Here is a 17,701-nt window from a genome sequence, read left to right as displayed (position 1 = left end):
CTGCCCTGGATGCTAATGAAGGGCCTGACCCCAGCTTCTCTCCCTCCCCTCTGAGGCTCGGAGGGGTGACTGGCACAGGTGGTCAATCTCGCTAGCTGTGGCAGAAGATGAGGACAGAGAAGGAGCTCAGCATGTGGTGGGAACACCCGGGAAGCATCCCGATGAACAATTCGACAGCGTGCTCTCTGCACTGTGGCAACACCGGGGAGGGCACAGAGCACAGAGAGCCCCGTCTCTTCCGTGATCTTGTCACCTTTTCAATAGAAAGTTCATTTTTTTGCCAGGGGCTCTCTCCATCAACGTCTCTGACTCTACGCGTGCCTATCGAACCTCGTATGAGTTTCGGTCCCAGATCACCAACTCTACACCCAACATTTCGACACGGCTGTCACTCAAGTTCAGCATGTAACAGCCCAGACTCCAAATTTTTCTAGCACGGTTGCCATTTTTAGGCAACAAGTCTGGGGGCTTGAACTCAATTAATTATCAAACCCATTAGTAATTCCTTTGGAAAAAGAGGACATAAAGCCACAACATTTATTATTTCCTGGGAACAGGTGCTCTGAAAATATTATCTGTTTTATTTTTCCTAGTAGCTGAAGTACATACCTCAGTCTCCATTTTTCAGATGAGGAAACGCACTGACAGCTGAAGGGCACTCAGCTGGAAAGTGGCAGAGCCAGAGCCTGGCCTTACACGGCTTACGGAAAGTCCAAAAGCAAACCCCCAAAACATTAAGCAAAAATAATCATTACTGTTGCAATAATTATTAATAACTAATAATAATGAAAACCACTGCCTCTCTGTACAAAGCATATGCTCAAGTTCTCAATGTGTTTAAGGATTTATCACTGGTCTTTTCTTTCTCCAGTCGCTAATTTTTTGTGTCTTAAGCATTTCATTTCCCACCAACGTGCCTCACCAAAAGGAATACCAACGTGGACTGGGGTGCCTGGGTGGCTCAGTCGGTTAAGCGTCTGAGTCTTGATTTGAGCTCAAGTCATGGCCTCACGATTCGTGAGATCAAGCCCCGTGTCAGGCTCTGCACTGGCAGTGCAGAGCCTACTTGGGATTCTCTTCCTTTCTCTCTCTGCCCCTTCCCTGCTCATGCTCTCAATCTCCCTCAAAATAAGTAAACTTAAAAAACAAAGCAAAACAAAAAAAAACATGTACCAGTTGAATAACTGGTCAAGACCGAACACAAGACTGCCTGGGAAACTCTTTCACTCAAGAAGGTGTGGGTCTTAGCTCCTTCCCTCTCTCCCACTGCCAGTCCAGAGGACACAGAGAGGGAAAACACTGGGCTGATTTTATGATCAATAAAAAGAAGCGAAACCTCAGCTCAGGGCTAGTGGAATTAATGGGAAGACCACCCAACGAATTCAGTTACAGCTGGAACTCAGCAGACATTCCTGATTCAGGGTCATTTTGGTCATGTTAGAGCTGATCCTTTGGGTTGGTTTGATATGTCCAAGCATACCCTAAGCAGTTTGGGGATGAAAATGGTAGTTATCAGCAGACTGTCCCAGGCGACTTTGTAGGATGTTGTACACAGAGAAAATCTCTACAGGTTGTAGCTGATGAAGGACAGGAAATAAGAGAACAAGGACAGGAGAAGGTCTGCTGTACCTGATCTCTCCTTAAATATTTATTTCTTCTCAAATGTGTAATATAGTGATTTCCACTGAGGGAACTACTGCCTCCTAGTGGGTGGTCTGGAAATCTGTGCAGGAGGTTTCTGTTATTGCTAAGACTGGAGAAGCCACCGGCTAAATTCGGAAAGTAAAGTCAAGGATGATCAATATTCCACAGTGTGCAGGACAACTCCACACCACAAAGAATTGTCTCTTGCCTCTCTTGACTTTCAAATACCTCACTAGATAGTCATTTAAGGGGAAAAGATGTCAATAATCATCTGTGTATGAAATCAAAATTACATTTTACAGGTAAACTCCACATTTTTCTGCAGACATTGATATATGCTGAATTTTCCAGCAATGCAACTACTGAGTAAACAGAGGGAAGATTCGGTTTTGTTTGTAATTTTACCCAGAGTTCATCATTTTGTGAAATAATGCTATCGACAGCAGCATCACTTGGAGTATCGGAGTCACCACTACAACACATCTGTATCTCTCTGCATTTGTGGCTGTCACCGGCACAGGAATTCTACCTGTTGAAGCTCGCACATCATGTCTTCCAGGGTAGGCATTTCTGAGCATCCGGGTGACGAATTGCCCTTGAGGGAGTTCCTGAATGTAGAACTCTTAATGCTAAATGAGAAAAGACCCAGGTAAACCGGGATGGGTTGGACACCTCATTGAACAGGAACACATAAGCATTGTACTCTCAAAATCATGCCTTCTTTCCTTCTTTATACCCCCCATATACACAGAGTACCTGGCACATGGAAAGCTCTCAAAAAATATTGCTGAATGAATGGGAGAAGGAAAAAAGAAAGACCATTCTCTTAGAGTTACAAAAATTAATTCCCCTCCATATACATGCTTGCTTCTTTCTAGAAACATGTGGCTGAAATACAGGCTCACCTTCCCGCCACCCCACAGTTTGAAGACATCTCATATTGTTACAGTTTTCTGCCAAGTAGCTCCCCAACTCTTCTTTGGAGGGCAAAGAAAGCTGGCCTGGATTTTACAAAGGAATTGTAATATCACAGGATCACAGATTTTTTTCAAGGGAACTTCAACACCATTATTACATCTGAATAATCACTTGTATCCAAAGAGTCCCAGACATGTATTGTTGGCCATTGTGTTTAAGTTGCCTGTTAAAAGGCAACATAGGGGCACGTGGGTGGCTCAGTCGGTTAAGCGTCTGACTTCGGTTCAGGTCATGATCTCAGGGTTCATGAGTTTGAGCTCTACATCGGGCTCTCTGCTGTCAGTGTGGAGCCTTCTTTGGATCTTCTGTCTCCCTCTCTCTCTCTCTCTCTGCTCTCCTCTCTCTCAAAAATAAACATTAAAAAAAAAATAAATAAAAGGCAACATAACGTGGCAGGTGACTCACCTACTTACAATCCCAGAGACATAAAACCTACCGACTTATACTTGGAAAGTTTTGTGTATTCGTATTACACCTGCCTTCTGCTTGCAGACACATGAGTTTGAAACCTTGCTCTATGCCTTTGAGACCCAAACAGCTTCTATATTTTTGATAAGTGATCCTGAGCCTCACCTTGAACATCTGCTGTGAGATAATAAGCAGTAACTGGAAAACAGTTCTCTGTTAAGATTAAGAGGTGGTCACAAGAGGAAATGAACCAAAAAGCTTCCAGGGAAAATAAGCAATGCAGACAAAGAGCAGGATGCTGTGGGTTAGCTGGTGTCCCCAGAGAAAACTCAGCTGTCAGCACGATGCTAAACCTCCCGAACCCCAAACCACTGCTCATCTATAATCCTGAAGCAATTTAGTTCAAGGGAAGACTGGTAGGAAAAGCAGTTTTTGAGTCTCTTATGTTTTGGCTCCCTCCCTCTCTAACCAATTTGACAATAAATTTCATGTTAAAAAAAAAGAAAAGAAGAGCAGACAGAAGCGAAAAGCCATGAACATGGGTTTCTGAAAGGACTACTGAATTTACTGAGACCTATGGCCTTCTGTCAGGCTGCACTTCTCTACCCATCACCATCTTCCGGAACCACAAGGGGTAGGACCAGGGGGCAGAAGACCTGAGTATGGGAATAGGGAACGGTAGTCTATTCACTGAAACAAAGCTTTAGGGTTTGAAACTGCATTCAGAAGTTTTGGGGCTTTTTTCTTTTTTCTTTTTCTGAAAGACTGTCTAATCCAGTATAGGAGGTGATTTCTGGAGCTGGACTACCAGGGCTCAAATCCCTGTTCCATCTCTTCCTACTTATATAACTTTATCGGTCAAGGCCAACTGGCATATCTTCAGTCAGCCTCCTCCTTGTTAGCTAAAGATGGTAACAACAGAGTTTACATTATAGAGAGTGTTTACAAACACAAATTGAGAGAGAGAATGCAGAGAAAATGTTTAGTCCTGTTCCTGGTCCATTTTGGATACTCAGTATCAGCTGTTATTATTATTATTATTATTTTTTACAGCTTGATTTAGATACAATTAACATGCTGAACAATTAGCTATTTTTATTAAATTTTTAATTTTGATTCCAATATAGTTAACATGCAGTGTTATATTAGTTTCAGAGGTATGATATAGTGAGTCAACAATTCCATACATCACCCACTGCTCACCATGGCAAAGGCACTCTTTAATCCCTGTCACCTATTTCGCCCATCCCCCCACCCACTTTCCCTCTGGTAACCATCAGTTTATTCTCTTTAGTTAAGAGTCTGTTTCTTGGTTCGTTACTTTCTTTTTTCCTTTGTTTTGTTTCTTAAATTCCACATATGAGTGAAACCATATGGTACTTCTTTGTCAGATTGACTTCTTTCGCTTAGCATCATACTCCAGCTCCATTTGTGTCATTGCAAATGGCAGAATTACATTCCTTTTTATGACTGAATAATGTTCAGTTGTGTGTATATGTATATGTCTTCTTTACTCATCCATCCATGAACACTTGGGCTACTCTCATAATTTGGTAAATAATGCTGCAGTTAACACAGGGGTGAACAGATCCTTTAGAATTCGTGTTTTCATATTCTTTGGATACTCAGCAGTGGGATTGCTGGCTCACAGGTAGTTCTATTTTTAATATTTTGAGGAACCTCCATTTTTTTCCACAGTGGCTGCACCAATCTGCCTTGCCACCCATAGTGCAAGAGGGTTCTTTTTTCTCCACATCCTTGCCAACCCTTGTTGTTTCTTGTGTTGTTGATTTTAGCCATTCTGACAGGTGTGAGGGGATACCTCATTGTAGTTTTAATTTGCATTTCCCTGATGATGAGTGATGTTGAGCATCTTTTCATGTGTCCGTTGTTTTCCGTATGTCTCCTTTGAAGAAATGTTTGTTCATGTCCTCTGCCTATCAGATGTTTTTTGAGTGTTGAATTGTGGAAGTTCTTTATATACTTTGGATATTAGCCCTTTATCGGGTATGTCATTTGCAAATATCTTCTCCAATTCAGAAGGATGTCTTTTAGTTTTGTTGATTGTTTCCTTTGCTGTGCAGAAGTTTGTATCTTGATGTAGTCCCAATAGTTAATATTTGCTTTTATTTCCCTTGCCTCAGGAGACATATCTAGAAAAATGTTGTTATGGCTGATGTCAGACAAATTACTGCCTGTGCTCTCTTCTAGAATTTTTATGGTTTCAGGCCTCACATTTAGATCCTTAATCCATTTTGAGTTTATTTTTTTCTGTATGATGTTAACAAAATGTCCAGTTTTTCAACACCAATTGTTAGAGAGACGTTTTCTCGTTGCATATTCTTGCCTCTTTTGTAGAAGATTAATTGACCACATAATTTTGAGTTTGTTTCTGGATCTTCTATCCTGTTCCATCGATCTATGTGTCTATTTGTATGCCAGTGCCATACTGTTTTGATTACTACAGCTTTTCAGTGTAACTTGAAATCTGGAATTGTGATGCCTTCAGCTTTTTCAAGATTGTTTTGGCTATTCACGGTCTTCTGTGGTTTCATACAAATTTCAGGATTGTTTGTTCCAGGTCCAGAGAAAAATGCTGTTGGTATTTTGATAGGGATTGCATTCAATGTATAGATTGTTTTGGGTAGTATCACATTTTTAACAATTTTGCTCTTCTAATCCATGAGTCTGGAATGTCTTTCCATTTTTTTGCATCATCTTCAAGTTCTTTCATCAAGGTTTTACAGTTTTTAGAGTACAGTTCTTTCACCTCCTCAGTTTATTCCTAGATATTTTACTATTTTTAGTGCAAATGGAAGTGTTTAATTTCTTTCTGTTGTTTCTTTGTGTATAGAAATGCAATGGATTTCTGTACATTGATTTTGTATCCTGTGACCGTACTAAATTCATTTATCAGTTCTAATAGTTTTTTGTTAGACTCTTTAGGGTTTTATATATATAATATCACGTCATCCACAGACAGTGGAAGTTTCACTTCTTCCTTACAGATCTAGATGTCCTTTAATTCCTTTTTCTTGTCTGACTGGAAGCTAGGACTTCCAGTACTATGTTGAATACAGTCTTCTTCCTGACCTTAGGGGAAAAGCTCTCAACTTTTCACCACTGAGTATGATGTTTGCTGTGGGGTTTTCATATACGGCCTTAATTATGTTGAGGTATGTTCCCTCTAAACCTACTTTGTTGAGGATTTTTATCATGAATGTTTGTCAAATGCTTTTTCTCAATCTATGGAAAGAATCATATGATTTTTATCCTTTCTCATACTGATGTAAATTAGCCATTCTTTTAAAACACATCTCTCCTGTCCCTAAACCATCTAGAGCCCATAGTTTGGACAGGTGCAATTACAATGTGTTGTCATTTAAATAAGGTAACTTTTCACTCCGATTCTGTTCCACACCTCCACCCCTAGGAAATAATTAGGTACTATTTAGGCAGGCCCCAAATAATGGTAAGGTCATGAACAAAGAGGGCAGAATTAGAGACCCAAACAGTGGTGTCAAAATGTTGTAACACAGGATTTTCTTCCTCAATGCTGACAGCAAGCTTTAGTGACATTACCTGGAAATGTACTGTGATATGCTACCTGCTGTTATGGACTGAATGTTTGCATCCTCCCCAAATCCTTATGCTGAAGTCCTAACCTCTAACGTGATGGTATTTGGAGGTGGGCCTTTGGGAGGTAATTAGAGTTAGATGAGGTGATGAGGATGGGACCCAGTCTGATAGAATTAATCCATTATCATAGCCTTAGAAGAGACAGCAGACAGCTTGTGTACACCCATCCCCCCATGTGCACGTAAAGAGCAGGTCACGTGAGCGCACAGCCAGCTGGCTATAGCCTCCCAGCCAAGAGAAGAGATCTCAGAATGAAACTTATCTTGCTGGCACTTTGATGTTGGACTACTTTGCCTCCAGAACTGGGAGAAAATAAATGTTCAACCCACCCCACCCCATTTATGGTATTTTGCTACGGTGGCCGGTGGCCGAGCAGCCTACCATACCTGCTCTTCTTCAGCTTAGTTTACCAGAAACAAAAGGCAGCAAGGGGCTCAGGACCGCCCAAGACGTGAAGAAACCGTTTTTTGGGGGGGCTGCCTTATGAGCCTGCCACACGTTTTCTTTTCTCAGGTCATGTAGAAATAACTTTCCTGGAAAAAGTTTTCAGAGAGATGAAAAAGAAGGGCTAAGAGCTGCATTGTGACTTAGTTTTCAAAGTGCCATGGGTGCCAAGGGGATTCTGTAAGAAATATTCTTAGAAGAGCCCCACCTGGGGTTTGAGAGATCTTGACACTTGTGTGTGTAGATTCTTCCTTCTTATACAAGTCAGGAGGGGATCAACAGAGTATAATTATGACACTTCAGCAAGAGTAAGGCGAGGCCAATGGGTCCCTTCCAAGAAAGCATTTGCCTGTCAGCTGCAAGGAAAGGGGAATTCTGCAACCTCTGAAGGGCTCTTTGTTGAAAGTTTCTATTTGATAATTATGCTGTCTAAAGATTTTCTGACAAAAGTCCTGCTTTGTTTAGAAACCATGCAGTCTTGCTCTTTTGGGTTCAACAAAAGAGTAGGAAAAAAATTGCCTCAGTATAAGGTACTGAAAAAGGTACAAGAATGCTGTTTGTGCTCACAGGAACTTAATTTCACGTCCAAGGGAATCTATCAAAGGATTCAGAAGATACCCCCAGAAGCTTGTCCACAGGTAAGCATAACCCCCCCCCCCCAGCCAAGGATGCAGACCACACCCACCCCCCTAAATGTGAGTCCTTCCAGTCCCAGGGCTCCACTGAATAATCCCACTTCAAGCAAAGGGCTAAAAGCAGTATGACTATGACCTAGGTAACACTAAGAATTGCAATGAATTGCTAATAAATGGAGAATTAAAGCCTATGACTACCATCTGTCTTTTCAGATCTTGCACAGTCCATTTCATTGCAATAAAAATAGCCCAAATGCCCAGAGAAAGAATCTCTGATTGCCAAAGAATCTAAAATCCTCACCCTGCCTTACCCAGATTCTTTCTACATTTCCCCAAAACGCAGCCTCTCTGCTTGAACATGTGAGTCATGGGCCCTAGGACCTTCTTCCTGGAAGCCTTCTTCTCAGTTCTTCAGTCAAGGTCAAGGCCCATTTCACACACCCTCTCAGATATGGATTAGGCTGTAGTGATGACAAGTTCAGTGGGCACTGGGGAGGGAGGGAGGAATAGGACACAGTCCAGAGAAAGGCAGGCTCGCAGACCACGGGTGCCATTCTCAGAATAGCTCATCAGATGCTGGTAAAGGAATGGTATTTCTGAATTTGGCTTTCACGGGACACAAGTGCCATGATGCACTGTGTGTTCGTGTATGCCTGCCACAATGTCCTCTCCGAGCCTCACAGGACATGTATGTAACCTGAAGAGATAAAGAAGCTCCCTACTTAAACCTGTTTAACCCAGCATTTCCCCCAATGTATTTAACCATGGAAGCTTTTTCTGGTTAAATACCTATTAACATCTTTGTTCTCCAAAATAGTCTGGGAAACAGTGCTGCGTTACCAAGTAGGATGAAATCATTGCCAGAAGGGAACTTCAAATAAAGCACCAAAGGGTAAACCCTCCTCCATGCTGTTTCCCTAATTGCAGAGGGATGAAGAGGGCAGACAGCTGTGTTTGGGACTCAGTTATGCAGTTCGATACCTGTGACCTTGGCCAAGTCAATTAACCTCTCTGAACCACAAATTCTTCAGCTGTGAAAGCTTAATAAACTGTCACAGGATTTCTTTGACAATTAAATGAGATAGCACAAGGCAGTATCTGGCAAAATGCCTAGAAGGAATCTAATAGGTGTTCAATAAAAGCCTGTTTCTTCCCCCTCTCATTTTATGGAATTCCTGTAACACAGACACGGTCCACATCACTGAGCTGGCACTTACAGGTGGTTAAGTACTGATGGCTCTCCTTCCCATGGGATGCTGCTTGGGGTTTGCATCCCCAGTCTTCGAGGCTCACGGAGTGGGTGCTTCAATACATAGCTGATATCAAGAATTTTACCAGTAAAGTAGTTATTTTTCAAGGAACCCTACCATTTGTGTTCCCTGGTGGCAACGTGACACCTCTTGACTTCTTTCTGCGTGATTCCTGAGGCCAACTTTCCATCCAGAGCAGGTGAGTTGCAGAAGCAGGAACTAGATAAGGACAGGCATTCCTGCAGCCAGGAAAGAGGTGATCTGTAGCTGATGTGTTTGTGTGGGTGGTGCTCCCATGTGCCTCCACTGGGCGTGCTGGGGTTATGCCCAGCATAACACTTACCGGACAGTCCCTGATCTTGTCTCATTTCCTCACTAGACCTTCCACTTTTTCAGAACAGGAGCAGGGCCTTGTTTATCAGTATCTCCCAATGCCTACCACAATACCAGGCATCAGATGAGCACTCAATAAGTGATGGATAGATAGATGGGCAGATGGTTAGAACAAGGAAGGATGGGGAAGAGGGGGAAGGAAGGAAGGAAGGAAGGAAGGAAGGAAGGAAGGAAGGAAGGAACTGATCTCAATTCTACTGAAATATGAGCTTCGTAAAAAGTGTCTTTTTGTCCCCTGTTAGTCACTGCTGTATCCAACGGGACTAAAACAGTGCCTGGCACTAACAGAGACTAAATAAATATTTGTTGAATGAGCAGATGAATAATTGAATAAACTAAGCTGAGCTACCCATTTGGAAAATTAGCTGTAAACAATTACTACTCACTGACAAATCAAATTGCTCTCATATTATTTCCTGATCTGCTGATTCCTCAAAATTATTAGGACAGTTTAACATTCATGCAAGTCAAAATGAAAGCCGAGAGACAGTAGCAACATGAAGGTCTCCTAGGGGTCAGGCAATGTACAAAGCTGAGGGACTACAAGACGTGGCCCTGCCCTCCAGGAGCCACAAAGACCTAGAACCACGCCTCAACTCAACACAGTGGGTTGACAGCAGCAGGAGGGAAAGGAACAAGCACCTTCTGTGGCTTCACACATCGCAGAGCAGGGCTGCGCCACCCCAGCTAGAGTGCACTCGGGGAGGAAAGCAGAGAATGACAGTCTCAATTAATCCCTTCATGATCCTAATGTCAAAAATGTAAGCCTTTTATGATGCAGTAAAACTATTTTTATGGGTTTTTCCATCCGTCTCATGTCTTGATGTATTTTTTAATCAAAAAGGATAAGAACAAGAAGTCAAGTGGGTATAAATCTCCTGCTCATTTTTCTGGTTCTCTGCCCAGGGAGGAGAGACAAGCCCCACAGTGCCCCACAGGAGATTCTGTGGTGCTTCCTGTTCTCCCTGGGAGTATTTTCCAGAAAGAAGTCTATTATTCCTGGTTTGGAGAGCTGGGCCTTGCTTTAAACAACAGACACATTCTCTAAAGACTACATGTAAATGAAATCTCAGTCAATCAAAACCTCACGTTTCCAATAACTTATAGGTTTATCATTCTTGATTTCTGATGGTCTGATGACGAGACCCCAAAAAAAGTGTTCTTGCATGAAATGTGCAAATCAGAATAAAGCACAAACAAGGAAATAAAATTACCTGCATTCTTATCACCTAGAGGTAATTTTAAAATGTAATCTTAGACTTTTATTCCATATTGAGATACAGATACATATTCTGACAAAAAAAGGGTAATGGTAGAGGCACTATGTAACCTACTTTTACAGCTGATCTATAAATATGTCATCAGCATTTACTCATGTCAATATTCTACCTTTTATTTACTAGTTCCATTAGCATTCTGCTCTATGGACACACTGCAATTTAACAAGTTCTTGATTTGGGATGCTGGATTTGTTTTCAACATTTTATCACAAATAATGATAAATATCTCCCATAATTTCTCATCTCCCATAATTTCTTAGAAATAAAATAGCCATGTCACATACATGCATATTTTTAAAATTAGATACATTTTGTCAACTTGTCCTGCAAAAATGCTTTGGCCACTTATACTACCTATAGCAAGAAAAGAAGTCCTTACATTTTTATCTTTACCATCACTGGTGTGTGTGAGTGTGTGTGTGTGTGTGTGCATATGTATATTTATATATATGTATATATACGTGTATATATACACATGTATATGTATATATGGTAGTGTTTAATTCCTGTTTTATTTTTCATTTTTTGATTAGTCACAAAGTAGAATTTTTTCCTATGTTAATTGGCCTCTGGATTTTCTTAAGCAAAGGATATCCATGTTCTTTGCCCATTATTTTTTTCTTATTGATTTATAGCAACATTTTACATACTGAAATACTGATGCATTATTTTTCATCTAAGATGTACATCTTCCCTAGAGTAGTTTATTTCGACGTTTTTGTTTTTAAATGTTTATTTATTTTTGAGACAGAGAGACAGAGCATGAATGGGGGGAGGGTCAGAGAGAGAGGGAGACACAGAATCAGAAGCAGGCTCCAGGTTCTGAGCTGTCAGCACAGAGCCTGACACGGGGCTCGAACTCACGGATCGCGAGATCATGACCTGAGCTGAAGGCGGATGCTTAACCGACTGAGCCACCCAGGCAGGCGCCCCTCGACGTATTTTTTTTAAGTGTTTTGTCTCGTCTCTTCATCCACCCTCCCAATTTTTACTTGTAGTTTCTCTTGTCTCCTTACTTATCAAATAGTTATTGGTAAAATGACAGGAGAGAAAACCACCACCGTTCACTCCAAGTTTATCAGTAATTAATCTATGGGATGACCAAAGGAATTTTCTTCAAGGTGGTAAACTTCATCCCTTAGAGCAATCACCAACCCAAGGAGATGCTGGCAGTCAATGTAGAAATTGGTCCCTACAGAAACCTTACCAGTTATCTTAGCAAAGTCAGGCAGCAGCAGCCTCATTTAGAACAATACAATTTTGAGGGACATGGACATCACCAACAGAGTTGAGAATTTGGAGTTCCTCAAGGGACTCTGAGTTTCTGGGTCAGTAAGGCCACTTCCTGCATGTTAAAGGAGGGTCTCGCTTGTAGGGAGATGTTAATCAATGAGTTACTTCCCCTAGAGGAAAGTTCCTCCATGAGCAGAGAAATCAGAGTAAAAAGACCCTTGTCTCTATTAATGGAAAGCTGGCTTTGTTGTTCCTCAAAATGATGATGCCAGGAGTCTGAGCATTGGTGCAGCTCCCAGTTGGTGGGGACAGGTATGGTGCCCTCTCCACAGGGTGCTGGGAAACCAGCAAAGCAGAGATCCCACCTGAGATAGGACGGGCCTTACAAGGTCTTGGAGCAAACCAACCACTACAGAACCAGAAACTCCACCGTTGATCTTTTACTGTCATGTCTCTTGTGGTTCCATTTATGAATTACATTTCCCCACTACTTTCTAATTGCAAATTTTGAATCTTTTTGAAAGACTTGTCTGGTGTGCATTGGGTTTGGCTCACACTTGGGCCAGGGCATTAAGGGTTAAGTGGTATCGTCCCAAAGGCCACCAATATGGCAGCAGTGAGAGCGGGGAGAAAGGCTCTAACGGAAGGTCAAATTCAGAGGCCCTCTACCCTTTCTTAGAAAAGGCATTTGTACTTCCACAGCCACCCTGGAGATCCAAGATTCCATTTTATTAATGAGAATGCTTTCCTGCACAGCCAGCAGTCCAGCAAAGCTTGGAGATACATTGATTTAGGGGATGGGAAGGCATGCAAAACTGGCCACTGAGTTCTCATGCCCAGAGGACTGAGCACAAGGTAGTTTACGGACAGGGGAGGAAAGGATAGACAGAAGGAGGATAAGGCAGTGAAGAGGCAGGCTAGAAATCAAGATACAGAAGCTTAAAGACAGATGGGGACAGGTGAGAGTGGGTGGGGCAGTAGCCACAGGAGGCTGAGGGAGAGAACTGCACCAGGACAGTGGATATTTCTAATGACCGCTGACACTCTTAATTATAACCGCGGGCCACTAAAGCTCCTGTCTCATTAAAAAACAATTAAATTATCTTCACTCAGTTAAACTGATGGAGGCAGGATAGTGGGCCACTGGCTTTTAAAATTCTCTTCAGAAGCAGGAATGACACAGCAATGGGTTGGAGATCTGGGGAGGGTGACACAGGATGAGAGAGTGCCAGTCTGTGTCTGGGCCAGGCCTGGCGGTGGGTGCAGGCATCATGGTGGTGGTCTGGCACAGTGAGATCTACAACCAAGATGGCTGCAAGTTTAGATTTTTCTGGTAATCTGTGAGCATGTTTGAGGAGAATGTGGGTACAAACAGTGGAAAGCCATGATGTGGGATGATGACCACCATCTCCTTCCTACAAATGCATTTATCACTGGACTGTAAATGTGGGACATTTCAAAGGTGCTCCTCACCAAATACAGTAAACAACGAGATAATGGACAGCGTGGGGGAGATTCTGATATCCCTACGTTTAAAAAAAAAATTAGCTGTATTTCCATTGTTCTTCTCACTTTATCAAACAATCTTTTCTAATAAAATCAATAAATATTTATGGAGCTAGGTGCTACGGGGGATACAAAGAAAAATGAGCCACGGTCTCTAACCTTGAGGAGTTCCCACTTAATGACTATTTAAGAGACTTTTTTTCCCCCTACAACCAATGTCATCACTATTTAAATGCAGGAACAGGAATACTCAATAAATCTTACTGCGAATCATACTTGGAAAAGAAATAATGTTTCTAGAAAAAATGTTAAGGGATGATAAATTCCTCTTTTCCCATCTTCTCAGAGTTTCTGCATCTGTAGGTACCAGCAATGTTAAAGGGCCCGAGGATCCCGCCATCTTGAAGTGAGCTGGGCAGGGCATGCAGGAAGGCTCTGGGGGGCTTGTACTGGAGGACACAAGTGCAGGAGGGGTCCAGGGCTTACTCTTTAGCTGACTTTAAGAATCAAGCATAATGGGGGCACCTGGGTGGGCTCAGTCGTTTGAGCAACTGATTCATGTCATGATTTCATGGCTCATGGGTTCGAGCACAGTCGGGCTCTGTGCTGACAGCTCGGAGCCTGGAGCCTGCTTCGGATTCTGTGTCTCCCTCTCTCTCTGTCCCTAGCCCACTCGCATTCAGTCTCTCTCAAAAATACATAAACATTAAAAAAAAAAAATCAAGCATAATGGTTGCTTTTACTCTCCTGCTGCCACATTTTTACTTAAATTTGCCAACAGGATGCTGAGCCACGCCCCATCTGGTTATTCTCGTTCAACTTCTCTCTTTCTTCCACACTCATTGTGGCTTGTTAATCTATCACTTCACTACATTGAAACCCCCCTCACTCACAGTAATCGATGAATCTTTTATTATTATAAAAGTAATATATATTTCTCGTGCAAAATGCTAGGAATAAAAATATAGCGAATAGAAAGAACTGTAGGGGCACCTGGGTGGCTCACTCAGTGGGTTGAGCATCTGAAACTTGATTTTGGCTTGAATCCCAGGGTCATGGGATTGAGCCCTGTGCGCTGGGTGTGGAGCCAACTTGGGATTCTTTCTCTTTCCTTCTGTCCCTTGCCCTGCTTGCACTCTCTCTCTATAAAATAAAAATTAAAAAAAAAAAAAGGAACTGTAATCCCATAAGTTAGAGATTCGCACTGTGAACGTTTTAGAGGGTATTCAAGGACTTTCTGGAGCTTAGATGCTGTTTTTTCTTAGACCACCACCCAAACTCAATCATCAGCTCAAACACCATGCTATCAATCAGTGAGGCCTCTCAGACTGTACTTCCCAGTTACCATAGCAACTCCTCTACTCCCCACCGCCCCCCCACCCCCACCCCACGCATGCTCCACCACCTAAAACACTATGTATTTATGTGCTGTCCTGGGGCAGAATACCAGCTCCACCAGGACAGGGACTTTGCCTGTTTTGTTTGCTGCTCTGTCACTAACATCCAAGGACAATTACCTCAAAACAGCCAGCACTCTTCTCCACCCAGTGAAGAACTGTTAGTAACAAAGACTACCACTCCAGGGGACAGCCTCTGCAGGTCTGCCACTTAGTGCTGGTGGAGAGAAAGGGGCAGGGAGGCCAGGAAAGAGCATGGGAGCCCTGGCCACCAGGGCTGACTCTACACTTACTTTTCTGGTTGAGCTGGAGCATATGGCTTGTCCACACTGAGTCTCGGCTTCCTCACTTATGTAAATGAGAGGGCTGGAGGGACCCGAAGCCCAACGGCTCTTGCATCTATCTGTTCCTTGTTATCATACGGACTGTATGGAGAAAATAACACACAGCCACCAAAAGCAGGGTGGATGTCTGACTACTCTCCCTACCATCCACCCCGTGCCACCCCCTTCCACTGGCACAGCATTTGACAGTTTACTAAGTGCTGTCATCTAGATGATCTCATTAACTTTATCTATTGGCTAATCAGCTCCAAGAATCTCAAACAGAGCATCAAAATCAAGCTCAGTGCGCTCCCAAAATGCCATGACAAAGACAGCAGGATTAAACAGAAGCGATAGGGAGAGCGAGCCAGAGAAAGACTGAGAAACTGCATCGATGAGATTAAGTGTAACTTCAGAGAGGGGAAGAAAAAGAGCACCAAGAGGCAGGGGAGCTAATTTTCACATAACTCACCCAAATTGCATTTAAATACTCTTCAGGCAACTGTCACCCTCCAGCAATCCCATGGGGATTACACAAACCATGCCAATTCAGCTCTATGTCCTTACTCCTGGCACCTCCTCCCCCACCTCCCTGATGGACGGGATGAAACTAGGTGGTTTCACAGGCTCCCACTCCCCAGACTTGGCTTGAGGGTTCCAGGATCCTCAGGAAGTGGCTGCCAAAACTTTTGTAACAAATTTAGGAGGATATATCTAGATTCCTAGCGAATCTGTTTACTGAGTTAAATAACTGTGCTCTTATTGTGATTCTGTGACTTTTATCAAAAGGCTGGATCTGAATTGCAGACACAAATATTCCCTTCTTACATTCTCTCCCAATGAGTGACTACAGCCCCAGGTGATTCTCCAGTCCCTCCAGATTGCTATAGAAGTTCACAGAAGCAAACACTTTTTTTTTTTTTTTTAGAAGTCCTTTAGGGCAACCGTAAACTTATGCTCATCAAATTATTTATTCATTCACCTGTTCATCCATCCAACAGATGACTATTGAAAATCTCCTGTCAGCAAGACACTGATCTAGGCAATGGGGCTAAAGAATCTCATTGGAACTGGAAAGAAAGATGTAACTCACTTGCACCAGGGGTTAGAAGGCTGCCTCCTGTCGTCATCACAAGATGCTGAATTCCCTGGCCCCACTCCCTGGTGCAGGCCACCAATTCCTCTTGCTTCGATTTACATCAGTCTGACAGGGTTCTCTGCAGCAGCCTAAGGTCTTTCTCCTTTTCTCTTCCAAGTCCTTTTACCCAACACACACCCCTCTGAATGCTTTTCTGACTCATGAGTTACTCTGTCCAGTACCTTTGGGGAGCACTTTGGTTTTAAAGGTCTTTCTCTCCTGCTGCCAAGCCGGGGAATCAGAGAACATGCCTGTCCATCTCACAGGGTCAGTATACCTCTCGAATAAGGAAGTTTTGAGAACACGTTGCTAAGGATGCTGTGTTGTTGCCACTGTTAAGAGGTGATTTTGTTTCGCAGAGTAAAGAGGAAAAACTCACTGAAGTCTAGAAAGTAAGTCTGCTTTCTGGCCCAGTGCTTAGGAAAGTGCATTCAGAATCTCTCTTCTGCTACTCACTGGCTGCAAAACCGTCATGGGCACTTGATTTAAAATTCTGTGTTTCAGTTTCCCTATCTACAAATGGAGATCATGATAGCTCCCCTTAGGGTTACTGCCAGTGTTAAATAAATGCTACCTTTATTGAGCATTTACTATGAGTCAGGCAGTGTGTGAAGAAGTACTTTTACAAATAGAATCTGTTCCACTCCACATCAGCCTCAGATCAAGGTACTGGTGGGGGATTTTGGTTTCCTAAGAAAGAGTGTTTCTGGAGCAACTAGGTTGGGATTAAATACTTCAATGATGAACAGGAATTGGGGAAATGTCAAACGAGGTTGGTCCAGATATCTAGAGTTGTGCTAGCCATGTACCTACCTAATACAGCAGCCACCAGCCACCTGCAGCTACTTAAATCTAATCAAAACTAGGTTCGATTAAAATTTCGTTCCTAGGTTACACTAGCTGCATCTCAAGTTCTTAATGACCAGTGTGGCTAGTGACTACCTTAATCAACAGTGCAAACATAAAATATTTCCATCATTCTAGAAAATCCTATCGTAACTGGCAAATATAAAATAAGTTATGGAAGGAGAAATGAGAAAAATCAACACCAGGGTGTGAGGGTCAACTCCATAGACACTTGTGAAATTTCAGCAGATTTTCAGTAATTTGTCAGGCCTAATAGGGTGAGGCCGTTCCCCTTTGTGGTCTGTCCTAACAAAGTGCCTTGGGGGCATCTGGATGGCTTTGTGGGTCACCTTTAGTAGTTGTGGTTACTAACAGTTCAGCACCATTCAAAGGTATTACATTTTCAGATCTTTTACTAATTAGCACAGATCAAATAAAGACATTTATTAAAAAGTCATGCAGAATCCACTCCAACAAGCCAAATGGCTCCCCTATCATTTGCCCTGACAATATTAATTCTGATAACCTAGCACTAAGGAGCCATACCTCAAACATAAATCATGTGCTCAATCATTATGACTTGCGGA

At 42.5% G+C, this 17,701-nt stretch overlaps 1 protein-coding gene and 1 long non-coding RNA gene across 4 annotated transcripts in view; one reads left to right on the top strand and one right to left on the bottom strand.

Annotated features, from left to right (window-relative positions):
- LOC109265483 (uncharacterized) overlaps positions 1-7,939 on the top strand; it is a 29,091-nt gene extending 21,152 nt beyond the window's left edge. Inside the window, exon 4 of the long non-coding RNA XR_002079211.2 lies at positions 7,683-7,939. This is a non-coding gene — a long non-coding RNA (uncharacterized LOC109265483). The remainder of the gene's footprint in view (positions 1-7,682) is intronic.
- LARGE1 (LARGE xylosyl- and glucuronyltransferase 1) overlaps positions 1-17,701 on the bottom strand; it is a 540,881-nt gene that overhangs the window by 149,470 nt on the left and 373,710 nt on the right. The window lies entirely within an intron of this gene.

The sequence above is a fragment of the Panthera pardus genome, unplaced genomic scaffold (assembly GCF_024362965.1).
Source record: "Panthera pardus isolate Hobbes unplaced genomic scaffold, ASM2436296v1 HiC_scaffold_6, whole genome shotgun sequence".
Taxonomy (NCBI): Eukaryota; Metazoa; Chordata; class Mammalia; order Carnivora; family Felidae; genus Panthera; species Panthera pardus.
Note: the sequence above shows the minus strand (reverse complement) of the source record. Positions and strands in the feature narration are given on the sequence as shown.